General features: G+C 36.3%; 1 pseudogene; it reads left to right on the top strand.

Moving 5' to 3' along the window:
• The first annotated feature begins 1,072 nt into the window (after positions 1–1,072).
• LOC142625373 (uncharacterized) lies at positions 1,073–9,497 on the top strand (annotated as a pseudogene).
• Positions 9,498–15,455: the final 5,958 nt, after the last annotated feature.

The raw sequence follows: 15,455 nt of genomic DNA, 5'->3' as shown, positions 1-15,455 counted from the left end.
GTATATGTTATATTCTAAAAGTTTAGAACAATTGGCAAACTGTGAGCACAAACTTGTATAGGTATAGATCTTAGAGTCTATAGGATTTATTAGACATTACTCAAGGTGTTACAAGTCAGAACACGAGAACATACAAGCTGTAGAAAGAAGAATTCGAAACATGCCAGGTTTGACCGATCGAAAGACAGGCTCGACCAATCGAAACATGGATTTTGCAGATTTTAATTTAGCCCAACAGTCCATATGCCCATTAAGTGATTAGGATTTCAGATTTATTTCACATAGTATTTAAAGGAAACCTTAAGGCACGTTTTGAAATGACTTTGGAGGTGCTTTTGTGAGATCTAAAAGGTATTGTGCCTTCTCATTTCAAAGTCACTACCGGAAATCATTCTCATACCATTAGAACCAGTAGATCTGAAGTTGCTGCAAGAAGATCATACATAGCTGATTGTTAATGTGTATCGGGTTGTGGGCTTTAGACCCACCTTGTTTACTTGCATAGCACTCTTACTTGTACTACGCACATCTGCCTCCTATATAAAGGCGCTCATTTATATTCTACTATTTTGAGAAATACAATACATTTATTCAGTATTTTTAACTCAATATCAGAGCCATTGCTCTAACTTTCATGTGTCTTGCAGTCTTGTCTTTGCTGGTATTTTCTACTGCCTTGACTTCTTCTGTTAGTAAACCTTTTCCGTGCCCTCTCTTGACTACTCCACCGCCGTCAGAGGTGCCTAAGGTTGAATCTTCACCGCTAGAAGCTCGATCATTGCCACCAAGACCACTGCCTCCGTCGCGTCTTTGACATTGGACCTCCGATTAGGACATAAGACATATCACCGTGTAGATTTTCAACCGCTCTACACAATGCCGCCAGAATCATCATCATCTGACCATTCACACACTGCCACACTCCGGTCAAAGTTTTGGCAATTTCTTCCATGTGCCTCACGCGTCTTAGGTATTGCTCCGATCCTCTCACCATCACCGCCATTGAAATCGTCTTTCTCCGATCTACATCGTCAGAAAAGAATCGACCTTATCGGACAATCCACGCGCTCTCATGTGTCACCTAAAAATTTTGCAACGTGGTCTACGCGTTTCCCCTGTTGCTGCTGACGTCACATCAGCCCTAGTTGACGTCATCTTCCAGGTTGCTGCTGACGTCATCCTGGCATCATTTGATTACGTTATCACCATACTTGCTATCGTCATCTATCTGCTTACGTCATCGTTGACAGTAGCCATTGACTTGTCCTTGGGTGACTTTTCTAGCGTTGATCGTTGACTTTTCTGAGGGTTGGCCGTTGACTTTTTTGTCAGGTTTGACTTTTTGCAGTCTAGGTGCTCCTTACCCAATTTTTCGCATAGATTTCATTTTGCAATCTATTTTTGCATATTTTGCTTCTAAATGAAGAATAAGGACAGTTCTTCTTTTTTTACAACAATTATCACTGACAATCCAATAAACGATTTTGCAATTTTTGCAAACGTTTTAGCCATAATATTGAGACTTGCTATCAACGCAACAAATCAGATGTTTCCAATTCTGGTGCTACTGTTACTAACACTAAGAATATCCATCAAATGGCTCTTGTCTCCGCAAAGTCCAAGTCTTCTGGATCCACTATCACCATTTCCACAATTGACCTTCAAAACATAATCGCTAATATCATTTGTATGGTTGGTAATGCATCTTATTCCTCTTCTCTCTCAATTTCATCTGGTATGTCTCCTTCCTTTTGGCTTATGGATTCTGCTTATTGCAACCACATGACACCTCCCTCATCCTTATTTTCTCAACTTGAACATGCACCATACCCTCTTAATATTCGTACAGCTAATGGTTCCATAATGTTTGGTCATAATATAGGTTCCATCTCGACCTCCAACCTCTCAGTTCCTGGGGTATTTAATGTTCCTAACCTTTCTTACAATTTATTTTCTGTGGGACAATTAGTTGTGTTGGGTTATCGCATTACCTTTGATTATTCTGGGTGTATTGTGCAGAATTCGAGGACGGGACAGGAGCTTGGGACCGGTCCCAGAGTTGGGCATACGTTTCTTAAGGAAAACCTTCGTCTTCCACTTGTTGTTCCTCTAAAGGTTTGTTAGGTTTAGTGTCCACAGAAAATTTTGATTGTTTTTCATGTCGGTTAGGAAAACAACCAGCTTTGCCTTTCAATACTAATGAATCAATGTCCACTAATATCTTTGACCTAATTCATTCTGATGTTTGAGGGTTTTCCTCTGTCTCTAGTATTGGTGGATCTCGATATTTTGTTGTCTTTGTTGATGATTATTCCCGCTCTAGCTGGATTTTATATATGAAACATCGTTCTAAATTATTGCAAGTATATTCTAATTTTGCAAAAATGGTTGAAACTCAGTTTTTCAAACGAATCTAAATTTTTCGATCTGATAATGCTCTTGAATACACTCAATATGTTTTCCAAGCTATTTTGCATTCCTATGACACTATTCATCAACTAACTTGTCTAGGTACCTCTCAGCAAAATGCTAGAGCTGAACAAAAACTTTGTCATATTCTTGACACTGTTCGTGCTCTCTTTCTTTCTGCCAAAGTTCCTTCTCCTTTTTGGGGTGAAGTTGTTGTTCATGCTATTAATCGCATTCACAGTCCTATCATTCAAAATCAAACCCCATATGAGCGACTCTTTGGATCACCTCTAGACTATCACCACCTTCATTCCTTCGGTTGTGCCTGTTTCATTCTTCTTCAGCCGCATGAGCATAACAAACTTGAGCCTCAGTCTAGACCTTGTTGTTTTCTTGGCTATGACGAAACTCAAAAGAGGTATCAGTGTTATGATCCTGTCTCCCATCATCTTCATATCTTCGCAATGTTATCTTTTGGGAACATCGCTCCTTTGTCGAGCTCTCTCACTTCTGTGCCTCCCTATCTGCCTCCTCTGTCTTAGACCTTTTTTCAGATGAGCCACATATTGCTTCTACTGTTGCTCCTGATCCTCCTATAAACTTCTCTGTCCAACCACCAAATATTTTTTATGCCTCTCCTAGATCACCCTCTAATGAACAGGTGGAAAATGAACCATCCAACCCTGAACTTTGGTCCCCTGCTCTTATTCCGCCTAAAAATCTTGCACAAGACATTCCACCTCGTCACTCAACTTGGGTAAGATCCAATCCTACACATTTACTTGACTATCATTGTTATACTGCCCTTGCTACACTGCATGAGCCTCACACCTATCGTGAGGCCTCCACTAACCCTTTATGTTAGATTGCAATGAAAGAAGAACTTGATGCATTATCTAAAAACCATACTTGAGATTTGGTGAAAGGGGAACCTGATAGGTCCATTGAGTGATATAAAGCTCGTCTTGTTGCAAAAGGTTTTACACAGGAGTATGAGATTGATTATGAAGAGACCTTTGCTCTAGTTGCTCGTATCTCATCTATTACCTTCTTAGTTGTTTCTGCTTTGCCAGTAAATGGGATCTTTTTCAGATGGATGTCAAAGATGCCTTCCTTAATGAGGATTTAAGGGAAGAAGTTTATATGCAACCTCCTCCTGGTCTCTCTATTGAATCAAACAAGGTTTATCATCTTCGACGTGCTCTTTATAGCCTTAAACAAGCTCTAAGAGCTTGGTTTGCCAAGTTCAGGTCCACCACCTTTCGCTTGAGTTACACTGCCAGTCCTTATGATTCTGCCTTATTTCTTCGTCACACCGACAAAGGCATTATTTTGCTTCTCTAATTTATGGATGATATAATCATAACTGGTGATGACCTTAGTGGCATTCAAGAACTCAAGGATTTCTCAGTTAGCAGTTTGAGATGAAAGATCTTGGACATCTCATCTACTTCTTCGGTCTTGAAATCACTCATTCCACAGATGGTCTTTATTTTACTCAGGCCAAGTATACTTCTGAATTTTTGTCTCGAGCTGAACTCACTAATAGCAAGACTATTGATACTCCAGTTGAACTTAATACGCATCTGACTCCCTCGGGGGGGGGGGGGGGAACCATTATTTAATCCTTCTCTTTACAAACGATTGGTTGGCAGTTTAGTTTATCTTACTATCACTCGTCCAAGCATTTCTTATGTTGTTCACCAGGTGAGCCAGTATCTGTCTGCTCCACGATCGACTCACTATGTTGTTGTTCTGTGCATTCTTCGATACCTGAAGGGCACTTTCCAGCCTAATCTCTGATGCTGATTGGGCTGGAGGTCCCACTGATTGCAAATCCACCACTGATTATTGTTTTCTTCTTGGTTCTTCTCTGATTTCTTGGCGAAGTAAGAAACAAACCCTTGTGGCCCACTCCAGTACTGAAGCAGAATATCGTGCCCTTGCTGATATCATAGGTGAGCTCCTTTGGTTATGATGGCTTCTTAAGGACTTAGGTGTGTCCACATCCTTTGCTACTCCTTTTTATTGCGACAACCAGAATGTCATTCATATTACTCACAATGATGTCTTCTATGAACGGACTAAACACACCGAGATCGATTGTCATTTTATCCGTTATCTTGTCCATGGTGCTCTTAAGCTATTCTTGGTCTCTTCTAAAGATTAACTTGCAGATATCTTCACCAAGTCACATCCTAAGGGACGCCATCGTGCTTTGGTTGACAACCTCAAGTTGGTCTCACACTCACCTTGAGTTTGAAGGGGGTTGTTAACATGTATTGGGTTGTGGGCTTTAAGCCCACCTTGTTTACTTGTATAGCACTCTTACTTGTACTACATACATCTACCTCCTATATAAAGGCGCTCATGTATATTTTATTATTTTGAGATATACAATACATTCATTTAGTATTTCTAACTCTGATGATTTAAACCTTCAAGGGTGGTCTTGAAGTCACAAACTAGAGAGTTTGTGTTGCTAAACCTTTGAGTGGGATCTCAAAGTCATAAGCGTGGGAGCCTGTGTGCTGCAAATCCAAGAGATAGGAGTCTGTGGAGTCGAAACTTGCACGTGGTCTTGTCCGTAAGTTCTACTGGTGGTAGCAATAGATTTAGAGTTAAATCTTTTGTAAACTTCAATTCTTTCTAGTGGATTTGTTTACCTTGAGAATAATTAGGTTAAATCCTCCCCAGGTTTTTATCTTGAAACGTTTGGTTTCATTGGTTTTCCTGGGTGATCATGTCGTTGTCTTATTTATTTTTCCACACTGCATGATATCATATTTTGTTGTTTAACCTAGATCTCATAATTAACCTAAGTAAACACTTGGCTAATTTATTTAATTCTGTTTGTAGGGGTCTAAACAAACAAACAGAGTTTTGGAAAATCACTTTTTAGCTTTAAAAAAACCCGAGTTCAAGTCAGGTATGAATATCCATGGGTAAAATTCCGTGTAAGAATAGCATAGGGATGCTTAACAAGCATCAGAATCCGAATATCTACAGGTAAAATTTTTGGTTTGGGTTCGGATATATTCAACCCAAACCAAGATCACTACAACAAATTTGGTTTTTTTCAAGGGTCAAAACCCTTGGAAAAAGTATGAAAAGTCCTTAAAAAAATATTTTGAGACTCTAAATGACTATTGATTACCTTTGAAACAAATGCCCTCAAAAAAGAAAGTTTGATCGCCTACAAGACCTTTGAAACAGAAATTTTGATGGCCTATGTGACCTTTTAAATAATTGCTTTATCTTTATTGAAGATAGGTAACCTTTGAAAATTTTATAATAAATAAAAGTAGGATAACCTTTTTTTTTTAGGGTCACCAAACCTCAAAATAAGTTTTTACTCTAAAAAAAAAAAAAAGCGTGCACGTAGACTTTAAATAACCATGTATTACAAAATATATATTATACCAAAATACGAATCACTTTCAGTATGCACTACAACCACACAGACATCAAAAGTTGAAATGGCCAAGTACACCTCTCTATCTTGCCTAATACCACAACAGAAAATTCTATAGACATAATCTCACAAAATTAGAATTAACCCAATACTATAAATGAAAGCTTATACAAAAGGAAATCTTTCATCATCTTGTTCGTATCATCATCTGAATCTGCAGATGCAATACTTATTACATTGGGCATAAGTTGAGAGCAGATTGAAGCAATGCACTCATAGATTTGGCACCAAGCATGTGATTAGACTAATCATTCGCATTCACCAAAATAGCTTTCAAGTATGGCATTACGGCATCATAAATTCATAATACAGTAATACTGTTGGAATTGCTCCTGTTATAACAATAATACCTGTTAAATTGATGCATTCTAAAATAAAATTGAGAATGCTTGTATCATGGGTAGCTAAAAGTACCGTGTTGTACGTCAACTGATGCTAAAGCTATTAAAGCACCCTCTTGAGAAAAAGGTGAATGCATAGTCCAGGATATATCACCACAACAAGATATAGAATAAGCTTATCAATTTTAATCTCTAAAAATGTCTTTAAGAACACACCAACACTTGATCATACCCGGTCCATGGCCATTACAAGCATGAATTTTCTAGATACATCAAAACAAAATTATCAAAAAAGTTCAAGCGTAGTTGTTTGGGTAATTGGCAACTAAATAATTTTGGGCATATTTTGAGAGAGCATGGGAAGAGGGAACCACTACGATCTTTTAAATAAATTCTAGTATTATTTGGTTTGAATATCACCATTTGGTGGCATGCCATATATTCCTATCGGGAGGAAAGTTATTATATGTAGAAAAATTATTTAACACTCTCAAAATATAGTGACAAGGTGCTGTTCTGTCCTCTCACAATTTATAGTAAAACCTACTTACAAGTGGCCATCTCAACTAAGTGAGAAAAGTTGTTTTCACCTCAAAGATGTTTAATATAGGAGAAATGATTATTGCACATTACCTAATACATATACTACAGTACACAGTTGGTGTAAAGTGTGGACATCCTAAAAATATGTGAATATCTAGCTAGCTTTACAAAATGTGGACATTGTGTAAACGATAAAACCTGGTTGAAATCATGTTTTTAATTCATAATTTCAATTCAAATTTATTTGTGTACGAATGTTTGTGCAAAATTGTGTATATAATTAACGCTACCTTGTGTAAATTAGTGTAGATAGTGGAAAACAACAATTAGTGATTATGTATCTCAATCTTTCGTGCTTCTCAACAATCTATTTCTCTATTCCTTCTTCTGTCACCCACACATAACTACTATAGCTTTGTCAAAAAACTACGCACTATAGCTTTTACTTGTTTTGCCGGAATTAAATTTTTGACATGGTTTGCTACTTTGTTTCCTATCCACCAGTACCATCCGAGCCACGATTCACAATTACTTAACTACAAGAATCGAGTTAACCCCATGGGATCTCAACCTTCTCTTTCACGGTAATATTCACAGGGGCCTCCTCTTTCTCAAACCTTCATCTTCAAAAGAAAAACTACTTGAAAAAAACAATGTGATTGATCACCTAGCATCCTCCCTCTCCCGCACATTGGACATATTAATTCTATCGCCTTGCTGGTGGCATTGCCATGATTGAAAACAATGATGATTGAAGTCGTGGAAGCTTAAAGAAAGCACACTCAACGCTCTCTTTGATGAACATAAACTAAACTGTTAGCTTTTGGATAATAAACCTCAAATCCACGAGGGGTTCTTTGAATCCACGAGGGGATAAAACTATAATCCACCAGAAAATTAAAGAAAGTTTGACAAAACGTCTGTGTTTATTGATAATAGTCTTCATCTGCCTCTGACAGGTATAAAACATATAAATATTGAGAAAAACATTTGAAACTCTAATTCACACTAATTACGCAAGTAGGTGACAAAATACTGAAATTTACCAAAAATAGAAAAATTAAGTTAAATGCAAAATCATAAATTACTAACCTTAAGGGTTGTTACAAAACAAACGGGACCTTATTTTAACTTTTGAACAAAAAGTTATTAAGAAAACAAAAGTTACTATAAATGGCAAAATCGTAATTTTTGGCACCTAAAGGAAAAAATTTGCCATTTTCAGGGGTACCTCGTGGCAAAACTATGATTATTACTCAAAACGCCGTTTTGCTTCAACCTGCCAAATTTCATGTGATTCCGACTCCGATACCCATGATTTCTCTTAGTGCTTTTTTGCCTTGCACAATGATTTCAGGCGCGCGTAAGAGTCGAAGAAGGCCATGAAGGTCTATTCTATATCAATGAGAAGACAACTTCCTTCTCATTGACTGCAATAACCACGGAGTCCAGTTCATTCATTCAGCTGCAGATGGTGTCACTGTGGATGATATCCTTGAGCCCATCTATGTTCCTCAGACTGTCGATTCCTTCTTTCTTATGAATAGTGTTCTGAACTACCAAGACATTCCCAACCCCTTGTTCTCCGTGCAAGTAACTGAGCTTGTTGACGACTTCTTCATCGGTTGCACACTAAACCATGTGGCTGCTGATGGAACCACATTCTGGCATTTCTTTAACACATGGACTGAGATTTCTCAAGGCTCCTGTGAGAAATTGCAACCTAATCCTATATTTGATCGTGCTGGTTTTAACGGTATCATCAACTTTCCCATTCACATACCTAATCCCCATGAAGTAGGGGCTGAAAAATTTGTTCCTCCACCACTGAAACAAAGGTACTTTCACTTTACAAAGGAAAAAATCACTGAACTTAAAGCGAAGGCAAACAATGAAATGGGCACTAACAATATCACATCTCTGCAAGCACTCATAGGCATTTTTGGCAATTTATGACTCACAATCGGTGTTTGGATTCTGATGAAGAGGTTAATTAGTATGTGATAGCTACGGCGACAAGGCAAAGAATGCAACCTCCATTGCCAAAACAGTACTTCGGGAATGCGGTTCAAGTAGGGGTGGTCACAAGCATAGTAAGGAGACATTTAGTTCGCTGTAATGTACCTTTAATGTAATGCACATTACGATGAGGTGACATTAAAATTTTTGGTTTATTTTATTTTTTCTAATATTACCATAATATAAAATTACAAAATCTATCACATTATCTTAATCTTATTATCTTCCTAAACAATATAATATTGTATTCTTACATTGAAATTACATTAATGTAAGATTACAATAATTTAATATTACGGTGTAATGTAATAATATTACCGCGAACCAAACACTCCCTGAGGAACCTGGTAGAATACGTAGATGGCTGGATGGCACGACCTGTAAACAATATGATTGTTTCAAAGACACCAGAAGAAGTGAGAAAGTTCTTGGATGATTTTGTGGAAAATCCTTGGAAGGTGAACTTTAGCAGCCCGGCAATAAGTAATACATTGGTCTTAGGAAGCTCACCATGGTTCAATGTGTATGGTAATGACTTTGGTTGGGGAAAATCCATCGCGTTGCGAAGCGGTGGGACAAAATTTGATGGGAGGTTACTTGTGTTTCCTGGAAAAGAAGAGGGTAGCATTGATTTTGAAGCGTGCCTTTTGCCTGAGACTCTAGATGCTATGGGAGAGGATGCAGAGTTTATGGACGCTGTGGCCACATGAACTTAGAATTACTAACTATGGGTGGCTTTGCTTTTTAATCTTTCATGTCTCACTGCCACGATCAATTTATTTTCCTGGGATCTTTTGTCGAACATTTTTTTTTTACTTTGTGTTTGCATTTGTTTCTTGCAGATTTTAATTAGACCATCTTGTTTGTCAAACTTATTGTTTATACAAGGATCTACGGCTATTTGTGCCTTCTTCGTTGCTTGGTTGATGGATGTGCCATTAGCCCACTAGTCATGGTTTTTGCCACATATACGTTCAATAAAAACAAAGAATTGAGAGGTCAAGGAGTTACTTGTAAGCTACTTGTAGCTTACAGAACAATAGCTTTTCCCATATAGGTAGGTAGACAGAGCGCAATAGAGTAGATCATGCCTTGGTTAGACGTGAGAGGTAAGTATTCTTTGTCATTGTTAGAGCATTCACATTGGATATTGTAAATGCCATATGTTGGTAATATTTAGTATCAGCTGTATCCCAAAATCTCCGTTACCCGACTTGCATAATCTTGGAATTGCAAAAAAAAATTGCAATTATGCTACAATGCTATCCTATTTTTATGTTAGTATTGTAGCTCAATTGTAAAAATAAAATATTAAAATTTATTCCTATCTCATTCTTTTAATCCTTCTTTCTCTCTCCTCTGTCTTTCTCTTTCTCTGGTCTCAATCCTTTTCTTTCTCATTCTCTCTTTCCTCACATCTCTAGTGGTTGGGCCTCCACGCCGACGAAGCAAAGATCAAAGCTTCTACATCGATTTATTGGCTGAGGAGTATTGTGAGTCGGATTTGGTGGCTAAGGAGTGGTAGGTTATGGGTTTAGGTCGTGGTGGTTCTAAGGCATGGTGGTTATGGGTGTGGGTCTGTGGTGGGTGGGTCTATGGTGGGTGGAGCGTGGGGAGTCATAGTGGGTCTGAGGCATGGTGGTTGTGGGTCTGGGTCGTGGTGGGTCTGCTGTGGGTGGGGCGTGGTGAGTCGTGGTGGTGCAGTGATGGGTTGTGGGTTTTGTTTGATTGTTGTGTGTGTGTGTGTGTGTGTGTGTGTTTTTTGGTGTGGTGGTGGTGTGGCTTTTGTGGTCGGTGTCTAGTGATTTTTATGGCCGGTGTCTGGTGGTTTGTGTGTGTGTGTGTGTGTGTGTGTTTGTTGGTGGTTATTGTTGGTGGGTTTGGTGGTTTTTTTAATGGGTTTGCAAGTTGGCATGGTGGTGGCGTGGTGGTTGTGGTGGTGGTTGCTGGCCGGTGTCTGGTGGGTTAAATGGGATGTGAGTGGTGGTTTTTTAATGGGCTTTGCTGGAGCTGGTTGCCTAGAGGAAAAGGGAGAGATAGAGGAAGAGAGAGAGAAACGGTAAAAATAAAATAAAATAAAATAAGAATATTTAAATAAAGTGACAAAAGAAATAAAGGTTAGGATGTTGAGTGGGTTGAAAAATGGTATGATATAATAAATAAAGTAGGTTTTAAGATGGTAAAATGAGATATTTTTTACATATCGGGTGTAGTTTGGACGAAATCTATTCCTAGTTATAATTGATATTCAAATCTCTCTTGAAATAGATTATGAGCATGTTTGGTTTAGGCTTGTTTTGAGTGATATCACTGGAAACTCATAACTCAGTTATGAAAAAATGTGGAACTCACACCAATTTTTTTGTTTGGCTTAGTTTCGTAATCTTGTTTTCATCACTCAAACTCAAAAATTTTGAGTGAGAGTGATGAAAACTGAAAACACCAAATTGGTGTTTTCAATTTTTGAGAATTGAGTTTCAGTGGCATTTTTGTAAAATTAAGCAAAGAATGAGACCCACCCATATGTCTTGTCCCATCAAGTAACGTCTCTCTTTCCCTTTTTTTGTCTTTTACCCTGAGCTCTCTCTTCTCTCTCCATTCTTCTCTATCTCTTCTCTTCTTCTTTTTTCTTTTACCCTGAGCTCTCTCTTCTCTCCCCATTCTTCTCTATCTCTTCTCCTTCTTCTTCTTTTTTTCTTTTTCTTTTACCCAGAGCTCTCTCTTCTCACTGACCTTTCTTTGCTCCTCCACAAGCCGCCACCACCACACCAGTCATTACCGTCACGAGCAACCACCAGATTGGTTCAAGCTCAGCCCAGATTGGAAGTTTAGGTTTGCTATGTTTGTGGTTTGGGTTTGCTATGCACGAGGACCTCGAGATCGGAAGCTTCGCTAGCGACATCAGCTCGTACTTCGCCGGAGCTCCATTTTTTGGCTTCGGTTTTTTTTTTTTTTTTGCTCTGCGTTATTCTTCTTCTTCTTCTTCTTGACGATGTGGGATTTGGTTGTGGGTTTTCTGTGCATTCTTTTGGATATTTTGTGTGGCTATTGGTGGTGTTGATGGTTGTGGAATCTGGGTTTGTCATTGGTGGTGGTGATGAAATTGGGTTTGGGTGTGGATTTCATGTTCTTCATGTAGAGTCACGCGGTTAAGGGAAGAATACAGTTGAAAAAGACTGATCGGTGGGCTCCACCATTTTGGCAAAAGGTGGACTTAAAAGTTGAGATATATAATTGAGTTTTGTTAACAAACAAAAATTTTGGAGTTTTTGAGTGATAGTGGGTTTTGAGTTATGAGTTATGGGTTTTGAGTTTGAATTATGAGTTTTGAAAACTAAGTTAAGAAAACTGAGTAATGGGAAAACCAAATAGGCCCTATATTTCATAGTTGATAAAAGTTTGTTGTGTTGAAACCCCCACCCCCAAAAAAAATTACAACTCAGAAATCTACACCAAATTTATAACTCAAAACTATCTTTACTTTTTGTTTGGTACCAGATCTTAGCTGCATAGCTTACTCCCTGACTCAAAATTTTGACAAATAAGTGGAGCCCACACACTTATAACTCAAAATTTTGGAAACATCCTAAATGTTGAACTCAATTTCCATTAGTCTAACTCAAAATTTTGGATTTTAAATTATGAAACACAACTCAAAAACTAAACCAAACCGCTTATATTTTAGTAGGGCCTACAATTTTGAATTTTGGATGATGAAAACTAAGTTATATAACTCAAAACTCATCAAACCAAACATGCTAGCCTGTAAAGTCATAAAATTGAAAAAATGTCATGTTTGATGAAAAAAAATCCACAAGCACCTAAATTCTTCCTCAAAAACTTGGATTTTAGTGTAAACCCCTCCTCTTATGAGAGAGGGAAAGGGCATTGATTGATGAGTTTTATACTCTTAGAATTTCCAATTATTAAATGTCTTTGGGAAGTAATGAAAATTATAAATTATTTCATTATTTAGCTTATTTTTGTTATTATTCATGGACTTCACTGCACTTTTTAGTGCTATTCATAAACTCGAATGCACTATTTCAACTCATTTTTTATGTAAAAAAAAAAAACTAACTTTTATCTTTATTTACAATACTTTCAAAAATATATTTTTAATTTCAACCAAATAAGTTGTATCTAAACCATCTCCAAGTGAAATAACGATTGATTCATCAAGGAAAAAAATTAAATGATAACGGGCTGAAAATTCGCGCATGGAGCAACAAGTGTCCAATTGTTGACAGTGCTGATTGGCTCTTGTTTGGGGCTCCGGGTCCCAATTCACTTCTATATTTTTATTATTATCTGTAGCTTCAAAGATTTTCCTTCTTGTTTTTGGGACCAAAATAGTCCTAGGCTGCGCACAAAGTTTTCCATTTGCTTCACTTCACGTTTCTTCATCCTTCTGTCCTTTTCTATTACTTTTCTTTGGTTTGTATTTCCCTTCTTTTTTTTTTCTTTCCTCATTTGTCTTGGCTTTTAAAAAAAAAATCATCCTTTTTTTTCTTTTTCTTTTTTTAATGAAGTGCACATTCATACACAATTTTAATAAAAATAGAATTTATTATTTTTTTATTCAATAGGGGCATGAGAGTGAATTTATACCAACTATATTTTTCATCCTCTTAATTTTCTTCTCAACCAAATAAAAGATTTTTTAATCCTCTCAACCAAACACACATGAGAGAAAATTAAATTACTTTTACAATTCTAGTTTTCTATCTCTTTCCCTTTTCTATCATTCTATTTTTCTATCCTCCCAACCAGTCTCTTTCTTTCAACCAAATGGACCCTTAAAAGACCAATTATAATTAGTTAGCTATAATCGCACGTGTCTAGTCTTAGTTGTAGAAAGGTATGTGTGTTTACTGTTAAATCTTAATTCAACTTTTAACTTTTAATTTGGTGATCTTCTTAAGCACATGGTATATTGTTTTGGATTTTAAATTATGAAACACAACTCAAAAACTAAACCAAACAGCTTGTATTTTAGTAGGGCCTACAATTTTGAATTTTGGATGACGAAAACTGAGTTATATAACTCAAAACTCATCAAACCAAACATGCTAGCCTGTAAAGTCATAAAATTGAAAAAATGTCATGTTTGATGAAAAAAAATCCACAAGCACCTAAATTCTTCCTCAAAAACTTGGATTTTAGTGTATAACCCCTCCTCTTATGAGAGAGGGAAAGGGCATTGATTGATGAGTTTTATACTCTTAGAATTTCCAATTATTAAGTGTCTTTGGGAAGTAATGAAAATATTATTCAGCTTATTTTTGTTATTATTCATGAGCTCCACTGCACTTTTTAGTGCTATTCATAAACCCGAATGCATTATTTCAACTAATTTTTTATGTAAAAAAAAAAAAACTAACTTTTATCTTTATTTACAATACTTTCAAAAATATATTTTTAATTTCAACCAAATAAGTTGTATCTAAACCGCCTCCAAGTGAAATAACGATTGATTCATCAAGGAAAAAAATTAAATGATAACGGGCTGAAAATTCGCGCATGGAGCAACAAGTGTCCAATTGTTGACAGTGCTGATTGGCTCTTGTTTGGGGCTCCGGGTCCCAATTCACTTCTATATTTTTATTATTATCTGTAATTTCAAAGATTTTCCTTCTTGTTTTTGGGACCAAAATAGTCCTAGGCTGCGCACAAAGTTTTCTACTTGCTTCACTTCACGTTTCTTCATCCTTCTGTCCTTTTCTATTACTTTTCTTTGGTTTGCATTTCTTTTTTTTGTCTTTCCTCATTTGTCTTGGCTTTTAAAAAAAATTCATCCTTTTTTTTCTTTTTCTTTTTTTAATGAAGTGCACATTCATACACAATTTTAATAAAAATAGAATTTATTATTTTTTATTCAATAGGGGCATGAGAGTGAATTTATACCAACTATATTTTTCATCCTCTTAATTTTCTTCTCAACCAAATAAAAGATTTTTTAATCCTCTCAACCAAACACACATGAGAGAAAATTAAATTACTTTTACAATTCTAGTTTTCTATCTCTTTCCCTTTTCTATCATTCTATTTTTCTATCCTCCCAACCAGTCTCTTTCTTTCAACCAAATGGACCCTTAAAAGACCAATTATAATTAGTTAGCTATAATCGCACGTGTCTAGTCTTAGTTGTAGAAAGGTATGTGTGTTTACTGTTAAATCTTAATTCAACTTTTAACTTTTAATTTGGTGATCCTCTTAAGCACATGGTATATTGTTTTAGTCATTAGAACTTTTAGATTTGTTTTTAATGGAGTATTGGAAAATCTAATGACCAAAATTACAACTTTACTCGTATATATGTCATGAAGTAAAGAAATTATTCCTTGAAGTGAAATAGAACGAAGATTGCAAAATATGGCATCTACATTCTTTTATAAAATGACGGTGCGTTTGGCATTAATTATTTTTAAAATTTATTTTATTATTCAACTTATTTTTTCTATTATTTATAGGTCTCACCGTATTTTTTTTGATATTATTCATGAGTCTCACTGTACTATTTCAGCCAACTTTTAACTTTATCTACAATAATTTCAACAAAAAAATTTTAATTTCAGTAAAATTAGTAAATTCCACACAAATCCTTAATTTGAACTTATCTCATTTGATAAATAAATAATCCAAAGCAATTTTTTTTTTTTTTTTGG

This window comes from Castanea sativa, chromosome 2, assembly GCF_040712315.1.
Source record: "Castanea sativa cultivar Marrone di Chiusa Pesio chromosome 2, ASM4071231v1".
NCBI lineage: Eukaryota > Viridiplantae > Streptophyta > Magnoliopsida > Fagales > Fagaceae > Castanea > Castanea sativa.
The sequence above is the reverse complement of the archived record's forward strand: the minus strand, read 5'-3'. Positions and strand labels throughout refer to the sequence as shown.